A 17,660-nucleotide genomic window follows, 5' to 3' on the forward strand; every position below is an offset into this window, starting at 1 on the left:
GGCGGGGGGGGGGGGGGGGTATGCCAGGATCAGTAGGAAGCCAGCGGGCTGGAGGAAATAGCGAGGGGACAGTAGATGGAGATAAGGCAGGGAGGGCCAGGGCAGGACACGCAGAGCCTTGTGGGTCCCGAGGAGGACTTCAACTTTAGTTTTGAGTGAGGTGGGAGAAGCGTTCTTGAGCAGAGGTTGTCCTCTGGCCACTGTTGGGGAACAGCCTCTAGGGGAGGTGGACTGGGGGCTGAGAGATCAAGGCAGAGGTGACTACACTGGTCCAAGTGGGGGATAACGGGGCTGGTCCAGGGTGGGGTCATGGAGGAGGTGAAAAGATGTGGCTCAGTGGTTGAGTGTTGACCCATGAACCAGGAGGTTACGGTTCGATTCCCAGTCAGGGCACATGCCTGGGTTTCGGGCTCGATCTCCAGTAGGGGGCGTGCAGGAGACAGCCAATCGGTGATTCTCTCTCATCATTGATGTTTCTATCTCCCTCTCCGTTCCTCTAAGACAAGTTTGTCAAACTCGAAGGCTAACACAGGCCAGATAAACAAGGTTTAAGTTTCTGTGGGCCGAAAAAAACACACAAAAGCTTCAATTTTCATAGAAACATAGGTTTCTTTCGATAGAGACATGCTGAATACAAAGGGCTGAAATAAATGAGTAATCGTTAACACAAAGTAATAGAACATTTTAATAAAAATTAATATTTTTTCTTGAACATTAGCATACCAGACACCGAAAAACTGCACAAATTAGTAAGCGTAATGCAAGTAAACCTATTTTTCTCCTTCTCCAAAAGCGAAATATTTCCTGTTGTGCACATCAAACAAGTCACTACGAGACTAATGATGTGGCAATCGGCTGCTAAAATATTCGCTGCTGGTATTAGTGGAGAGAAATGGTGCGCCTGCGCATAAGGCGCATAAGGGAAATGAATGCAACACGATTATAGTGATCAGTCATTAGTGAACGTTGTAGTTCGTTATTAATAATTATGTGTAACAGAATACTGTAAAAATTAAGTTACAAAATTTTTATTGAAACATTTCTTACATAGCGTTTTATTGCTGGGCCACAAAAATATTCATTGTGGGCCACGGGTTTGACATGCTTGTTCTAAAATCAATAAAACATATTTTTTGAAATATGTTTAGGATGGATTTTTAAATATATATATATATATTTATATTTATTGATTTCAGAGAGGTAGGGAGAGAGATAGAAACATCAATGATGAGAGAGAATCATTGATCAGCTTCCTCCTGCATGCCCCCTACTGGGGATTGAGCCCACAACCTGGGCATGTGCCCTTGGCCAGAATCGAACCTGGGACCCTTCAGTCTGCAGGCTGACGCTCTATCCACTGAGCAAAACAGGCTAGGGCTAGGATGAATTTTCAAAGTAGAGCCCTCAGAGTTTGCTGATGTGGGGGTAGGGGGTGGAGAGGGACAAAGACAGAGAGAGACATGGATGCCTCTAGTATTTTGACCTGAGCGCTGGGGCCACTAGGAAGGACACTGAGGCCCAGAGAGGCAGAGGGTCCACCCTGGCCTCATCCCCAGCCAAGGTGTGGTCCTGATGTGAGAGCTCTGGCGGTGTGGGTATCCTGAGGGGCGGAGCCTGCTCAGAGCCAGGCACCTCCTCCCGTTGCCTCTCAAGTCCACACCCCAGTACTCCCCTCTGGCTCTGTTCTCTTCCTTCCAGTCTTGTTTCTGGAACGACTGCTCCCTGGAGACTCAGACCATGTGCTTCTGATTCCTTTGTCCTGAACTCATGTGGCATGAGCACCCACGAAAGCCTTATGTGGAAGAGGCTGGAAGCAGGGGTGGGGAGGGGGACATTCCTCCCTCGGGGGTGGGTAGGGCTGTATCCAGAAGCCCAGCAGCATCTCCAGGGCACCCAGCAGGAGGGCGGCATCCTCCCAGGCCAGGCCAGGCCAGACAGACGGCCACCAGCACAGCCTTTCTTTGGGGCCCTCCAGTGCTCGCCCACAGCCAGGGCTCCAGCTGCTCTGACCCCCCTTATCCCCAGCCTTCCCACACATTTCCTCCTAGGAGCCCTGACCGTGGGATTTAGGTTTTCGCCACCCTCTCCCTGGCTATCCAGCTCTGCCACTCCCCGGGACCTCCTTCCCAGTGGCTCCCGGGCCTGGCTCCCGGGCAGTCCCAAATAGCCCTGGCCGGCCTGTGTGGGGCCAGAGCCACAGGGCGGATGTCCAACCGTCTCTGGCACTTCTCCTCTCCACCATCTGGGCTTCTCTGGTTGCTTCCTGTCTCTCCATGTCAAAGGCCTCAGAGGGGCTGTCTTAACTCATTTGTCCTCAGCTGAGCTCCAGCTACTGGAGAGTGAGCAGCGCTTGGAGGCTAGTGCTTATAGAGGCCTTTCTGGGCCTTAACAAAGCAGCCCATCCCTCTCCCGATGGCCTGTGAAAGAGGAACTCCTGTTCCCGTTCCTGTTTTACAGACAGGGGAACTAGAGCACAGACAGGTGAGGTTGCTCACCCAGGGCCACACCGCCAGACTGTGGCAGAGCTAGACCGGACCCCTGACCACTCTGGTCTTCTGCTCTCAGGAGAGCCGCAGACAGAGTTCCAGCCTTCCGTTCCGTTCAGTCCAGAGGAGAGAGACAGGAAATAGCAACTGAGCAAGAACATAACATTCAGTGACAGGACGATGAAGATCTCAAAAGAGGGTGGTTGGGGGATGGGGGCTTGGGTCAGGAGTGAATGAATCACTCCGACTCCCGTAACCTAGAAAAGCCGTTATACTCCAGGTCACAGTTTATTACAGGGAAAGGATACTGATTAAAATCCGCAAAGGGCCACCCTCGCTGGTCTGGCTCAGTGGATAGATAGAGCGTCGGTCTGCCGACTAAAGGGTCCTGGGTTCAATTCCAGTCAAGGGCACATGCCCGGGTTGTGGGCTCGATCCCCAGTGGGGGGGGGGGGGTGCACAGGTAGCTGATGGATGATTCTCTCTCATCACTGATGTTTCTATCTCTCTCTCCCTCTCCCTTCCTCTCTGAAATAAAATACACTGAGTGGCCAGATTATTATGATCTCTGAACGCATAATAATCTGGCCACTCAGTGTGTGTGTGTGTGTGTGTGTGTGTGTGTGTGTGTGTGTGTGTATTAGAGGCCCGGTGCATGAATTCGTGCATGGGTGGGGTCCGGCCAGCCTGTCCAGGGGGAGGGGACATGAGCGGTTGGCCGGCCTGCCTGCTGTTCGAACTCCTGGTCGAGGGGGCAATTTGCATATTAGCCTTTTATTATATAGGATATACACTGAGTGGCCAGATTATTATGCGTTCAGAGATCATAATAATCTGGCCACTCAGTGTACATATGTGTTTTTAAAAAATCAGAAAAGGACAGAGCACATGGGTGGGACTCAGGCATGAGCTTCCAGCTGTCCCCTTGCAGTGCAGTCCCAGCTCTCAACTCACTCAGCCACGATGTGGGACAACCTGCATGGAGTATTTCAAAGACTCACCTGAGCCTTGGTGTCCAGGGATTTTACTGGAGTTTATCACGTGGGCCTGGCTGACCACTCGGGTGGCTGACCTCAGCCCCTTCAGAGGACAAGCTGATCATATCGGTGGCCCAATGCCTCCACCATGAATCACATTGTGAGCATGACTCTCTGACGAGGTCTAAGGTCTGAGGTACAAAGACACTCTTATCAGGCGGGACACTCCAGGGCCTTAAAGATGACCTCCCAGGAGCAAGGCCAGGGCATCAGGCAGACAGGCCTTCCTTGGGAAGGTGCAGGATTGGAGCACCCCAAACCCGCTGAGTTAACTTTTTTTTTTTTTTAATATACTTGTATATGTCTTTATTGATTTTGGAGAGAGCGGAAGGGAGGAGAGCAATAGAGAGATAAAAACATTGATGCGAGAGAAACATGGATTGGCTGCCCCCACCCCTCACACCTCTTACTAGGGATCAAGCCCACGACCCGGACATGTGCCCTGACTGGGAATTGAACTGGTGACCTCCTGGTTCATGGGTCAACACTCAACCACTGAGCCACACTGACCAGCACTGAGTTAAATTTTTATTAGGCAGGACTAAATAGTGGAACAGGAATGCATATTTAAGGAGCTAAAGTTTTTTTCGGTTTTGGTTTTTAAGATTTTTTATTGATTTTGAGAGAGAGAGGAAGAAGAGGGAGAGAAACATCCATCGGCTGCCTCCTACACGCCCCCTACCGGGGATTGAGCCTAAAATCTGGGTACGTGCCCTGACCTGGAATCGAGCTGATGCCCAACCAACTGAGCCACACTGGACAGGACTATGGAGTTCATGTTAAAGCTAAAACTGCAAGGAAGTGGGATGCTTCCCTGATCCAGCCTTCGGATGAGACTGCAGCCCCAGCCAACACCTGGACAGCAGCCTGTGAAAGACCCTGAAGGAGGAGCCATGCAGACCTCTGGGGGAAGAGAGTTCTCAGCAGAGGGAACAGCAAGTGCAAAGGTCCTGAGGTGGGACTGAGCTTCCAAGAAGAAAAGGAAGGCCAACACAAGAATAAAGGAAGGAGGTGAGATTAGATGAGCCATTTGGAGCAAGGTTAGAATGCCTTGCCCAGCCAGGTTGAGCATCAACCTATGAACCAGGAGGTCACAGTTTGATTCCCAGTCAGGACACTTGCCCAGGTTGTGGACTGGATCTCCAGTAGGAGGCGTGTAAGAGGCAGCCGATCAATGATTCTCTCTCAACATTGATGTTTCTATTTCTCCTCCCTTCCACTCTAAAATTAATAAAAAAAATTTTAAGTTAAAAAAAAAAAAAAAGAATACCTTAAGCAGAAGAATGACACTCCACTTGGGACGTGGGCTGGTAATGGAACCATGCACTGAGAAAGGGAAATTAGCGGACAGACTCCAAGACAGCCCTCAGGATCCCTGCCTCCTGGTATCTGTGTGTAATGCCCTCCTCTTGAGTGCAGGCATGGCCTCATGACTCACTTCTAACAGTAGAGTAAGACCAAGGTGATGAGTGTCACTTTTTTTTTTTAATAATAATTTTTTTATTGACTTCAGAGAGGACGGGAGAGGGAGAGAGAGAAACATCAATGATGAGTGAGAATCATTGATCGGCTGCCTCCTACACACCCCCTACTGAGGATCGAGCCTGCAACCCGGCCATGTGCCCTTGACCAGAATCGAACCCGGGACCCTTCAGTCTGCAGGCTGACGCTCTAGCCACTGAGCCAAACCGGCTAGGGCTGACTTTCAAGATTAGGTTGCCTGTGGAGAGAGGTCCATGTGGTGAGGAGCTGAGAGCTGCCTCCTCCACAGCCATTGAGGAACTGAGTCCTGCCAACAACACCTGCATGCGCTTGGGAGTGCACCCTCTCTCATCAAGCCCTCAGCTGACTCTGCGGCCCATCAGAGACTCTGAAGCAAAGAACCCAGAGAAGCCACACCTCACTCCTGACCCACAAAAACTGAGATCATAACGGTTATTTTCAGCACTTATGTTTGGGGCCATTTGTTGCACAACAATACATCACCAATGCAGCTGATTTGGCCAGAGATTGGGTTGAAATACATCTGTCTTGGGCTGGCCTCCCCGACCGCAGAATCTGAGACAAGGATTGCGTGCAGGTGCTTTATAAGAAGGGGATCTTAGAAAGCATGAGTGGAGAAGGGAAGTGAGGTGTAGGCAGCAAATTCGGAGTTTGAATGAGCACATTTCCGTGGTGGGCACCTGGGGCTCCGTCCCTCCAGGGACCTCTGAGAGTGCGTAGGACACACCGTTGAGGAGTGAGGAAGTTGGGGTGCTGATCCACCAAAAGTGATGGAGGGTCATTCCCAGGGATGCTAACTCCCTATCCATTCTGACCTGGGGCCCCAGGGGCCATAGAAAGTCCCCAGGCAGAACGTCATGGGAGTTCACCAGAGCAGGGACTACGGTGAGACGAATGAGGAGCAAAGATTGATTGTTCCCTGGGCCTCTGTTCTACAATGTCTCGGCACATTGCTTGACAGATCCTGTCTTAATTTAACATTTTGCTATTTCAATCATCATGCATGTTTTGCATTAATTTTGATTTTTTAAAACACTGCACTCGAATAATAGTCATCTTGACTATTGAGTTCCTTGGTGCCCCTTAAATTTTGCTCCCAAGGCAAGTGCCTTACTTCTCATCATATTCCCAGTCCTGGGATTCACCACTGAGTGGGAGTGTCCCACGTCCCATGTGGTTCAGGGTTCAGGTTCAGGGTTTGGGTTAGGGCTCTGGAGGAGGCCGTGCGCAAATGAAAGAGACAAGACAAGATAACAATTTGCAAATTGTGACCCAGGCGGAAGCCCGAGGAAGGACTCTGCTTTGCTCTGGACTTGCCATTCCTTTTATTCAGGTCTGGGATACACCCATCGCCCTTAGGCAGGCAATTCCAGTCATAGCTCGGTGATAGCCTATCAGTAAGGATTTACCTGACTGTCGGGTGGGGGAAGTTGCTTCAGCTACCATTGTCTGGACTAAACAGTGGGTGCATAGCTCTGACCTTTGCCAGAGCTTTAAGGGTCACCAGCCTTCCTTGAGCCCTGTCCACACCTCTCTGATAGTGAAGACAATGGGCGGCTTCCCGCAATTGAGGGCATCAGCACACACAAAGAGGACTCAGGTGTCAGCTGCAACATCTGAGTCAGGGTGGGCTCAGTTCTGCTCTAGTAACAAGCAAACCCCAAATCTTAGGGCTTTAAAGCATCAGAGATTTTCCTTCTCACCTGGCTACTGTCTAGGCAAAAAGGAAAAGAAAACAGTGTGTGTCCCCTTTTAATCCTCTGACCTGGATTTTATTTTTTAATATGGTGAAATATATGTAACATAAAATTTACCATCTTAACCATTTTTTAAAAAAATATATTTTATTGATTTTTTGCAGAGAGGAAGGGAGAGGGATAGAGAGCTAGAAACATCGATGAGAGAGAAACATCGACCAGCTGCCTCCTGCACACCCCCTACCGGGGATGTGCCCGCAACCAATGTACATGCCCTTGACCGGAATCAAACCTGGGACCTTTCAGTCCGCAGACCGACGCTCTATCCACTGAGCCAAGCCGGTTTTGGCTTAACCATTTTTTAAAAAATTTTTTTATTGATTTCAGAGAGGAAGGGAAAGGGAGAAAGAGAAACATCAATGATGAGAGAGAATCATTCATCGGCTGCCTCCTGCAGGACCCACACTGGGGATCCAGACAGCAACCGGGAATCGAACTGTGACCTCCTGGTTCATAAGTCAACGCTCAACCACTGAGCCATGCCGGCCAGGCCTCTTAACCCTTTTTGAAGTGGACAGTTCAGTAGCATTGTCGTGCAACCATCACCACCATCCATTTCCAGAACTTGCTCATCTTCACAAACCAGAACTCTGTCCCCATTAAATACTAACTTCTCCTCCTCCTCCCCCAATCCCTGGCACTCACCATTCTACTTCCGGTCTCAATGAGTCTGACTCCTCTAGGGACCTCATAAAAGTGGAGTCATACAGTATTTGTCCCTCTATGACCGGTTTCTTTCACCCAGCATAAAGTCCTCAAAGGTCATCCATGTCGTAGCATGTGTCGGAATTTCCTTCCTTTAAAAAAAAAAACTTTAAGGGGTAAAAAACACATTTAAAACATCTTTAAGTGTGCAGTACAATAGTGTTAAGTACCTTTCCATTGTTGTGCAACCAACCTCCAGAATGTTTCATCTTGCAAAACTGAAACTCTACACCCACGAACCACTAACGCCCCGTGCCCCCCTCCCACGCCTGGCAACCACCATTTCGTTTTCTGTTTCTATGCGTCTGATTACTTCACGTTTGTCCTTTGAGTGAAATCATGCAGTATTTGTCCTTTTGTGACTGACTTCTTTCACTCAGCATAATGTCCTCGGGGTTTATCCACGTTGGGGCACGTGTCAGACTTTCCTTCCCTTTTAAGGCAGAATAACATTCCGTTGTACACATACACCACATTTTGTTTATTCATTCACCCATCAGTGGAAAGTTGGGCTGCTTCCACTTTTTAGCTAGTGTGAGTAATGCTGCTATGGACAGGGGTGTTCAAGTATCTCTTTGAGTCCCCGCTTTCAATTCTTTCGGGTGTACACCCAAAAGTGGAGTTGCTGGATCACATGCGAATTCTAAGTTTACGTTTTTAAGGAACTACCATGCAGTTTCTACAGCAGAGGTCCCATTTTACTTTCCCAGCAACGGTGCACAAGGGCTCCCGTTTCTTCACATCCTCGCCAGCACTTGTGATTTTCTGTCTGATTGTTTATAGCAGCCGTCCTCATAAAAGTGAGGTGATGTGGTAACAGTGGGAATTGTGACCTACCTCACCATGGTTTTGACGTTGTTTCTGGAAATACTGACTCTAATTAATATGTAGCTTGTAAATAAACAGCATGTTTGTATAAGAATCCTAGGAACTGCCCTAGCCAGTTTGGCTCAGTGGATAGAGCGTCAGTCTGCGGACTGAAAGGTCCTGGGTTCGATTCCGGTCAGGGGCACATGCCCGGGTTGTGGGCTCGATCCCCAGTAGGGGGCGTGCAGGGGGCAGCCTATCAATGATTTTCTCTCATCATTTGATGTTTCTGTCTCTCCCTCTCCATTCCTCTCTGAGGTAAATAAAAAATATTTTTTAAAAAAGAATCCTAGGAACTAACTTCAGAAGATACAGACTCCCACCTTCAGTCATCCCAGTTCCAGGAGACTTGCTGACCTTCAACCCTAGAACCAGGATGACGCAGAGCCAGGATGACAGGGACCAGGGTGGTGCACACCAGCCCACCACTTGGCGGGTTTCAGGGTCCTCATTGGAATGGACCTCGCTGGCAGGGCAGTAGAGACCTTTCCCACCCCTCCCCCTGATTCCTCTGCTCCGCCTGGCCTCTCCCTCCTCATAAAAACCTCTGTAGGCACTGAAATGAGGAGCTCGGCTTTGTGACCAGAGTCCTTCCATCTCCTCAGGTGACCAGCACTTGAATAAAACTCTTTTCTACCCTAGTCGGTTTGGCTCAGTGGATAGAGCGTTGGCTTGTAGACTGAAGGGTCCCAGGTTCGATTCCGGTCAAGGGCACAGGCCCGGGTTGTGGGCTTGATCCCCAGTGTGGGGCACGCAGGAGGCAGCCCAATCATGATTCTCTCTCATCATTGATGTTTCTATCTCTGTCTCCCTCCCCCTTCCTCTCTGAAATCAGTAAAAACATATTTTAAAAAATAATGATAAAACTCTTTTCTTTTTCACCAGCATCTGTCTAACCAGTTTGGTTTTCGTGGGGGCAAGCGGCCCAGCGTGGGTTCCGGTGACAGTATCTCATTGTGGTTTGGATCTGCCTTTCACTGGTGATTAGTGACACAGAGCACGTTTTCACGTGCTTCTTGGCCATCTGTCTAGGGATCTGAACAAACTCTGTTTCAGGGAAAGCTCGGCGTGGGCACCAGTGGGTACTGTCTCTGCCAATGCCGGGGCCTCGTGGGCCCCGGGCGGGCTGGAGGTTCCGGAGTCAGACGGCGCTGCGTGCGGGGAAGAGGCAAGCGTGGCGCAGGCACCTCCACAGAGGCATCGCCACGGAACTTCGTCTCTGGGCGCCAAGACCCACATCAGCGGCCACGAAAATCCCGTGACACCCCCGCCCTCCCCCGCCCCCCAGATACGGAGGTGCCAACAGGAAATGACCTCGGAAAAAGCCCCTCCGCGGCCTTTCCAGAGGCGCCCTCTTCCCTCCCCGCTCCCGAGGGGGTCACGCCTGCACACGCAACCCGGTGCGCCCTGACCTTGCCTCCTGCAGTTGATTGGCAGCTCGCAAACATCGCGCATCCCTCTCCCCACCAAACACAGATTGCTCCTTCAATCAACTTGCTTTCCCGTTTTTTCCTATTCTTAAATGAATTAATGTGAAAGGAATCTTATTCCACGGTCATAAAAGGAGCCCAGGGCCATCTCCATAAGTGGAAAGCAGCAAAAGAAAGAAAAAACAACAACCACCCAACATTGGTGGGGGCAGGTGAGGGTGATATGAAATTTGGTTAATGTTACTGCCTGCTGAAGGCTCGGAGTTGGGACCAGGGTGAGGAGAGTGAGGCACCCAGGAGCAAAATGTAGAGGATCGCTAGTCTCAGGGCTGTGCCTGCACCCCTAGGTCCCTGGGAGCCCAAGCCTGAGCCTCCATTCCAGCCATGGCTCAAAGAGCCTGCTCTTTGTGTAAAAAAAAAAAACAAAAAAAAAAAAACACACAAAGAGCCCTAGCCAGTTTGGCTCAGTGGCTAGTGCGTTGGCCTGCAAACTGAAGGGTCCCGGGTTCGATTCTGATCAAGAGCATATGCTCAGGTTGCAGGCTTGATCCCTAGCGGGAACGTGCAGGAGATAGCTGATCAATGATTCTCTCTCATCATTGATGTTTCTATCTCTTTCTCCCTTCCTCTCTGAAATCAATAAAAATATATTTTGAAGAAGAAGAAGAAGAAGAAGGAGAAGAGGAGGAGAGAGGAGGAGGAGGAGGAGGAGGAGGAGGAGGAGGAGGAAAGAACAAGGGACAATTTGCATATTAGGCTTTTATTATATAGGCTATTTTTATTGATTTCAGAGAGGAAGGGAGAGGAAGAGAGAGACAGAAACATCAATGATGAGAGAGAATCATCAGTTGGTTGCCTACTACACGCCCCCCACTGGGGATCATGCCAGCAACCCGGGCATGTGCCCTGACTGGGACTTAAACGTGACCTCCTGGTTCATAGGTCGACACTCAGCCACTGGGCCACACCAGCCGGGTGAAATGGGCCATTTAAAAGTGAACAATCCAGCCCTAACCAGTTTGGCTCAGTGGATAGAGCATCGGCCTGCAGACTGAAGGGTCCCAGGTTCGATTCCGGTCAAGGGCATGTATCTTGGTTGCAGGCACATCGCCAGTAGGGGGGTGTGCAGGAGGTAGCTGATCGATGTCTCTCTCATTGATGTTTCTAACTCTCTCTCCCTCTCCCTTTCTCTCTGTAAAAAATCAATAAAATATATTTTAAAAAAATAAATAAAAATAAAAGTGAACAATCCAGTGGCATTCAACACATTTACATGCTGGGTGCCCACCACCTCTATCAGAACTTCATTCCTTTTTGTGGCTGAATACTATTCCTTTGTGTGGATGGATCACATTTTGTTCATCCACTCATGTGTCAATGGACTCTGGTTTGTTTCCATCTTTTGGCGATTGGGAATCTCGCTGCAATGAACGTGGGTGTACAGGTTGGAGTCCTTGCTCTCAATTCTGTCAGGTATTTACCTAAGAGTGGAGTTACTAGGTCATAGGGGAACTCTGTTTAACTTTTTTAAAAAATATATTTTTATTGATTTCAGAGAGGAAAGGACCGAGAGAGAGAGAGAGAGAGAGAGAGAGAGAGAGAGAGAGAGAGAGAAACATCAATGATACGAGAGAATCCTTGATTGGCTGCCTCCTGCCCTCCCCACACTGGGGATTGAGCCCACAACCTGGGCATGTGCCCTGACCAGGAATCGAACCATGACCTCCTGGTTCATAGGTCGAAGGACGCTCAACTGCTGAGTCACACCGGCAAGGGGCAAGATAGCAACATTGTTAATGTTTTTAAAATTGAGTTTAGAAGAGAGGGAGCGGGAGAAAGAAACATCCATCGGTTGCCTTCTGCATGGGATTGCTTAATCCCTCCTTCAGGGATTAAGCCCACAACCCTCACATATGCCGTGACCAGGATAGAACCATCGACCTCTTGGTACATGGGATGTCACTCAACAAACTGAGCCACACCAGCCAGGGCCTCTGTTTAACTTTTGAGGAAGTGCCAAACTGTTTTTCCACAGCTGGTGAAGGGAGACCCCGATCGGACAGAGTGCTGGGGATGGGTTTACTCTTAGTGAAGCCCCTGGCTCTCAGAATACACCCCTTCTTTCTGAGACTGGTCATGACCATCAGCACCATTGCCCAAGACCCCTAAAACGAGTGATGGGGGGTCCAGCTGGGGAAACTGAGGCATGGAGAGAGGTTGACCTGGGCACTCAGCCTAAACCCCTTCCTTCCCCCCGCCCCCGGCCCACATTCTGGGACCCCCCTGCGGGGTCCCTGGGAAGCAGGAGCCCATCGTCACGGGGCACTGTGGGCCCCCAGCCCGCCACTCCCAGGAGCCCTTGCAGAATGGGGAAGAGGCTGCGAGCTTCGAGAAAGACACCAAAACAGCACTGAGTGTTCCCAGCACTGCACAGCTTCCTGTTGGCCGCTGGCAGTTCCTCCACTGCTCCCCTCCCTCACACCCTCCCCCAGCTGGTCCCCTTCCCCAGCTGGGCCACCCCCTCTGGCCACCCACACCCTGGCCACCTCTTTCCATCTCTCTTTCCTCTTCTTCCTCTAACCACTTCTCATTAGAGACTTAAAAGATTTTAAAAGCTCCAAAGAGAGTTTTACAGGGTCTTAGATTCACAGAATCAACTAGACATAATTCCCCGCGACTGTCAGTCCACCCGTGATCTGCTTTATTAATTTTACTTTGTTTGTTTAACCCTATAAGGCCCTCCCATCAGCCCCCCACCAAGAACTGGGAGACGTCCCAGCTGTCTCCCTCCACCACCCCAAATTCTGTTTCGTATTCTCTCGCTCATTTTTCATTTCTCTGTTTTTTTACACCTCATCTTGTTTCATTTTCTCCGTGACTGAGCTGTATGGCAAAGGTGGCTTTTGTATGGGGCTCTGGGGACTTCTATTTTTACTCAAGATTCTACTACAACCAAATCATAGGTCATATCTTTTAAATATATTTCAATTTTGTCCATTGTACCTCAGGAAAGCTGAAAAAAAAAAAAGATTCAACTACAAAATCCATCAAGCAAATTAAGATGTCTGCAGGTCACTCAGTGTTTAGAACCGAGAAAGGAGTATGTTGCTGAGACCCAGCCAGCTCGATGCCTGCCTGGGGTTCTTTTTCACTGTTGTGTAATATTCCAATCCACTCTACCCAGTGGCTGAGGGAGCATTAAGGCTCCATCAAAGTCTGAATGGCCATCGTGTTCCAGGGCTGCCTTAAGGATCATTGGTGTTGCCTCTTTTAGATAACTCGCCCTTCAGTGGGCTCTTACTTCCCCAAATCTTGGCGGTCGCTGGGCCGGGGTGAAGCTAGGGACACTCTGAGGTCCAGATGCCCCATGCGGCGCCCTCTGCGCTTCACCCGGGGGAGCCCTGCCTGGCTGTCTTGGCAGCTGCTTATAAACCTGCTATTTATAACCAAACCCCACCCCCTGCCCATGTCACAGCCCCCAGCCCAGCCCCCAGTGAGCTCAGTGTTGATGGGGAAGTGGGTTGCTAGGAGCTGGGGTTTGTTTGGGGTTTGGGGGTGTCCCTGCAGCTTCCTGAGGCCTTCATTTCCTAGAAGCAGAGAACACTCAGGTGTGAAAGCTCAACCCCCATTTCCTTCCACAGTAGGAGCTTGGGGTGAAGGGGGCCAAGGAAGTGGGTGCTGGGACCCCAGCCACAAATTCACTCTCTTCCTCTGGCCCTCAGAACCGCGTCCCGCTAAGGCAGCGATTTTCAAGATTTTTAACGGGTGTGCTGCAAGGATTTTTAAAACACGCGCTACCTGACTATTTAGTCAGGAGCACCGACCTCTTTTCCCTTAGACTGTCAAATAAAAAATGACAACAGCCAACACAATAGCCATCCGGTGTGAATGAATCAAAATTATACTTTTTTTTTTTTGGTCAGATCAGCAAAAAATATATAACATATAGTTTTGGTGTGCTGAAGGATTTTAGTAATTAGTTTAAGTGTGCCATGAGATGAAAAAGGTTGAGGGGCGTGGGAAAAACAAAAAAGAAAGAAAAGGGTTGAAAATCGCTGCTCTAAGGCATCACAGCCTCTTGCTTCTTCCCTCATCGCTTTGGGCTCCGCCACCAGGTCTGTATCCCCATTCAAGCAGACATACTGTCCACCCTGCCCCCCTGGTTCCCCCAGCCCCAGCCCCAGGAACTGAGAGGCCCAGGCAAATCTTGGGGACCCAGGCCAGGGACGCACACGTGCGGTGCCCCCGCCTCCACGCTGCCCCAGGCCAAGGCCCCAAATAGCTCAGCTTCTATATTTAGGAGTTCACTCAGCAGTGCCAGGGAACTATAAGTATGGCCTGCTCAGCGCTGCCTCCATACTCCCTGGGCTGGGCTGGGCTGGGCTGGGTGGGGGTCAGGGCTCAGGAGAATGCCCGCTGGGGCTGGGCAGGGTGCCACCAATCTGGTCAAATGGCCTCTGAAAGCCTGGCCTGGGGGGAACCTAGGTGTCCAGCCCGTAGGAGGAGACAAAGGGTCCATGGTCCCGCCTGACCCTGGGTCTGGGGTCAGGGCTGGCCCGCAGCCCCCCACCCTCTTTCCTCACTCTCTGGGCTTCCTGCTTGGGGACAGCTGTCTGGCCTCACAATAGCTGTGCCGCCCTCCTGGAGCCAGCAGCTGGGCTCATCCGTGTGGGGCTGGCCGGCCCCTTCCTCTGCCATTGTGTCCCAGGCAGGGGGCTTCCTGTTATGCCCCCCTCTATCCGGACCCCATCTGACCCCCGCCTCTCCTGGGGCTTGGAAGGGTGCTGGGCATGAGCTGGTGGCACAAGAAGGGGGGCAGGGCATTGAGGTGCCCTCGTCTTCCGCACAGCGGAGGGCATTGCAGAGAAGACGGCCATCCTAACTGCTGGATGTGCTGGGGTTGACAGCACATCCACCCTGAGCCCCTGCAACTTGTTCACTCCCCCAGGACCCTCACCCGTGCTCGCCGAGGTTCCGACCATTTCACAGACGGAGAAACTGAGGCCCAGAGAGGACACTTAACCAGCCTGAGGCCACATGGTCCAAAAGTGGAAGAGACAGGTTTGCCCAGGACCTCTGATGTGAGATGGGACGTGGGGAGGGGGAGTGCCCTGTGACTGTGCAAGTCATTTCACCACTTTGTGCCTCGGTTTCCCCATCTGTCTAATGCAAAGCACAGCACCTGCCTCCTAGGGCTCCTGGGAAGATAGGTGAGTTCAATCCCTGTGAAGTGCTTAGAAGAGGGCCAGGCATGTAGGAGGTGCCGGGTGACTGCTGTCACCCACCATGACAATTGCTCCTGTTGCAGCTGTGATAATGAAAATAATAATAGAATAGAATAATACTCTTATCGTTATTGGTTAGATAATCCCGCTCAGCCACTTCCCAGCTGAGGAATCTCGGGCCAGTGGCCCAAGCCCCCAGGTGCCCATTTCACGTCTGACAAATGGGGACCCGTGTCCCTGCCTCACACCTTGTGGAACAGAGGTCACAGGTTGTCCGAGGGGCTGCCAGATAGGTCAGCGGGGCTGGAACTTCAAGGAAGGAGGGGGAGTAACGTGGACACTCCAGTGGGGCCAGATCAGGAAGCCCGAGGGGGTTTCCTTCATGGGGGGCAGCAGCAGGGGTGGGATCAGTCACTGGAACCTGCACAGTGCAGAGACACAAAGGGGTCAAAGTCCTGCCCTCGGGGTTCATGGTCTATGGGGGGGCGGGGAGGGCAGACAGTAAACAGGGAAGCAGGTAAGTTCCATGATGGGGTCTGATGAGGTGCTACAGACAATGGGGAAAGTAGGGAGCAATCGGGGTTGCTGAGGAATGGGGGAGGATTACGTACCAGACTTGGGAGGTAGGTCAGGGAATGTTTGAGCAAAGACATGAAGGACAGGAAGTTATCAGGGCCAGGTGCTTCAGGCAGAGATAACTGCCCTTGCAAAGGTCAGACACAGAGGTCGGATGTGCCTGGGGTTTTCTACCAGGAAAAACCGGTATCTGAGTGACTAAGGGGGCTGAGGAGGGAGCTGAGGGCAGGGAGGTGAGGTGACAGGGCAGAGCTTGCGGGGCCTTCTGCACCATTAGAAGTTTATGCCGAGTGAAGTGGGAGCCATAGAGGGTTCTTGAGCAGAGGAGGGAGGTGCCTGACTCAGGCGGTCCTAGGCACCCTTGGTCCACAGAGAGGGGGACAAGTGTGGGGACAGCAGCCAGGGCACCAACGTGGGAAATGATGGGGCTACACCGGGGTGGGGCCAATGAGGAGAAGTGGGAGGATTTGGGGTCTAGTTGAAGTCAGAGCCATCGGGCTTGCTGACAGGCCCAGTTATAGTGGTGGTGGCGGGGATGTTCCTCTTCGGGCCTCCCCCAAGCTTGCAGCAAACATCTCAATGCATTTCCAGTAGGTTACCCCAGTTCTTCCCCACCCTGCTGCGTGAGGCCAGTGGCAGGCATTGTATTCCCATTCATCAGACAGGAAGACTGAGTTCCAGACAGGTTAGACCTGCTCCAAGGGCCCAAGGCACATCCCAGGGGAGGAGCAGGCGAAGCAATGAATGATCCTGTGGACAGTGTGGGGGACTGCCCTGGGGCCCAGGCTCCGCGGCCCCCGCCCCCAAGGCTGGCCCTCTCCCCTCTCAGCCTCCTCCAGTGTTCACTTCCCTCCCCCAGGCCCCTCAGACTCCCTGGTGGGACCCCGTTCAGGTCAAAGGAATGGCAGTGGGTAGGAAGGGTTAGTTCTAGGGATGGGGGTGCTCCTGTCCCTGGGATGTCGCCTCTCTGCCCTCAGCCATGGGTGACCTTATTTTTCCAGGACCACAATCTTCCCCTTTCAAACTATGATGGACTTCATATTTTCTTTATTTTTTCTACACTTTTGCATCCTTGAATTGTTCATTTAAAAAGGAAACAGCATATTGATGTTATCACTGGCAAACCCTTTTGGTTGCTCTGGGACTCCCTAAACTTAAAATAATAACACAAGGGCCCTAACCGGTTTGGCTCAGTGGATAGAGCGTCGGCCTGCAGACTAAAGGGTCCCAGGTTCAGGTTCGATTCCGGTCAAGGGCATGTACCTTGGTTGCGGGCACATCCCCAATAGGAGGTGTGCAAGAGGCAGCTGATTGATATTTCTCTCTCATCGATGTTTCTAACTCTCTCCCCTCTCCCTTCCTCTCTGTCAAAAATCAATAAAATATATTTAAAAAATAATAATAACACAAGGAACGTAACACCGCGGTCGCTAGCTGGATAAACCTCAGGGCCACTGTGGTGTTAAAGACACATTAATACCCATTCTCCTGCCCTGGGTCTCTGCTGAGCTACTAGTTAGCTGTGCCTCAGCTCCCCCTCACCTGTAAATGGGGAGCAGAGCCGCACCTGCCTCACAGAGTCACCGGGTTGAAATGGACACGGCACCTGCAGTCAGGCCCGGCCTGGAGTAAGCGCTTTATAAATAAAAGCATATTTTAAAAACTGCTAGATGGCCCCAGAGACAAGCCAGTCATGTGACTTATTCAAAAAGGAAACAGCTTTCCTATCATGTGATTCTCTGTGGGTTAACGTGATGCCCACACTCCCCTCAAATGCAAGTTTCCCACCAGGGGGAACCTCGCCCGGAAAGGCTGTCTCCAGCATGGTGGCCCCGGTGTCTGACTGGCTTTTCTTGGTGTCCGCCTGGCATCCATGAGGGCACTTCACACGCCTACAGCTCCTAATGGACTCTGAACTCTCTGTGCCTCAGTTTCCTCCTCTGAAAAATGGGGGGGGGGGGGGGCACTGTTAGCTCAGGGGCTGGCTTTGGAGACTAGGACATGCCAAGGCCATGAGCACAGGGGAGTCCCCAACATAAAGCGCCGAGGGGTTTCTGACATGGCGATGGCCCCT

The sequence above is a fragment of the Eptesicus fuscus genome, chromosome 6, assembly GCF_027574615.1.
Source record: "Eptesicus fuscus isolate TK198812 chromosome 6, DD_ASM_mEF_20220401, whole genome shotgun sequence".
Classification (NCBI taxonomy): domain Eukaryota; kingdom Metazoa; phylum Chordata; class Mammalia; order Chiroptera; family Vespertilionidae; genus Eptesicus; species Eptesicus fuscus.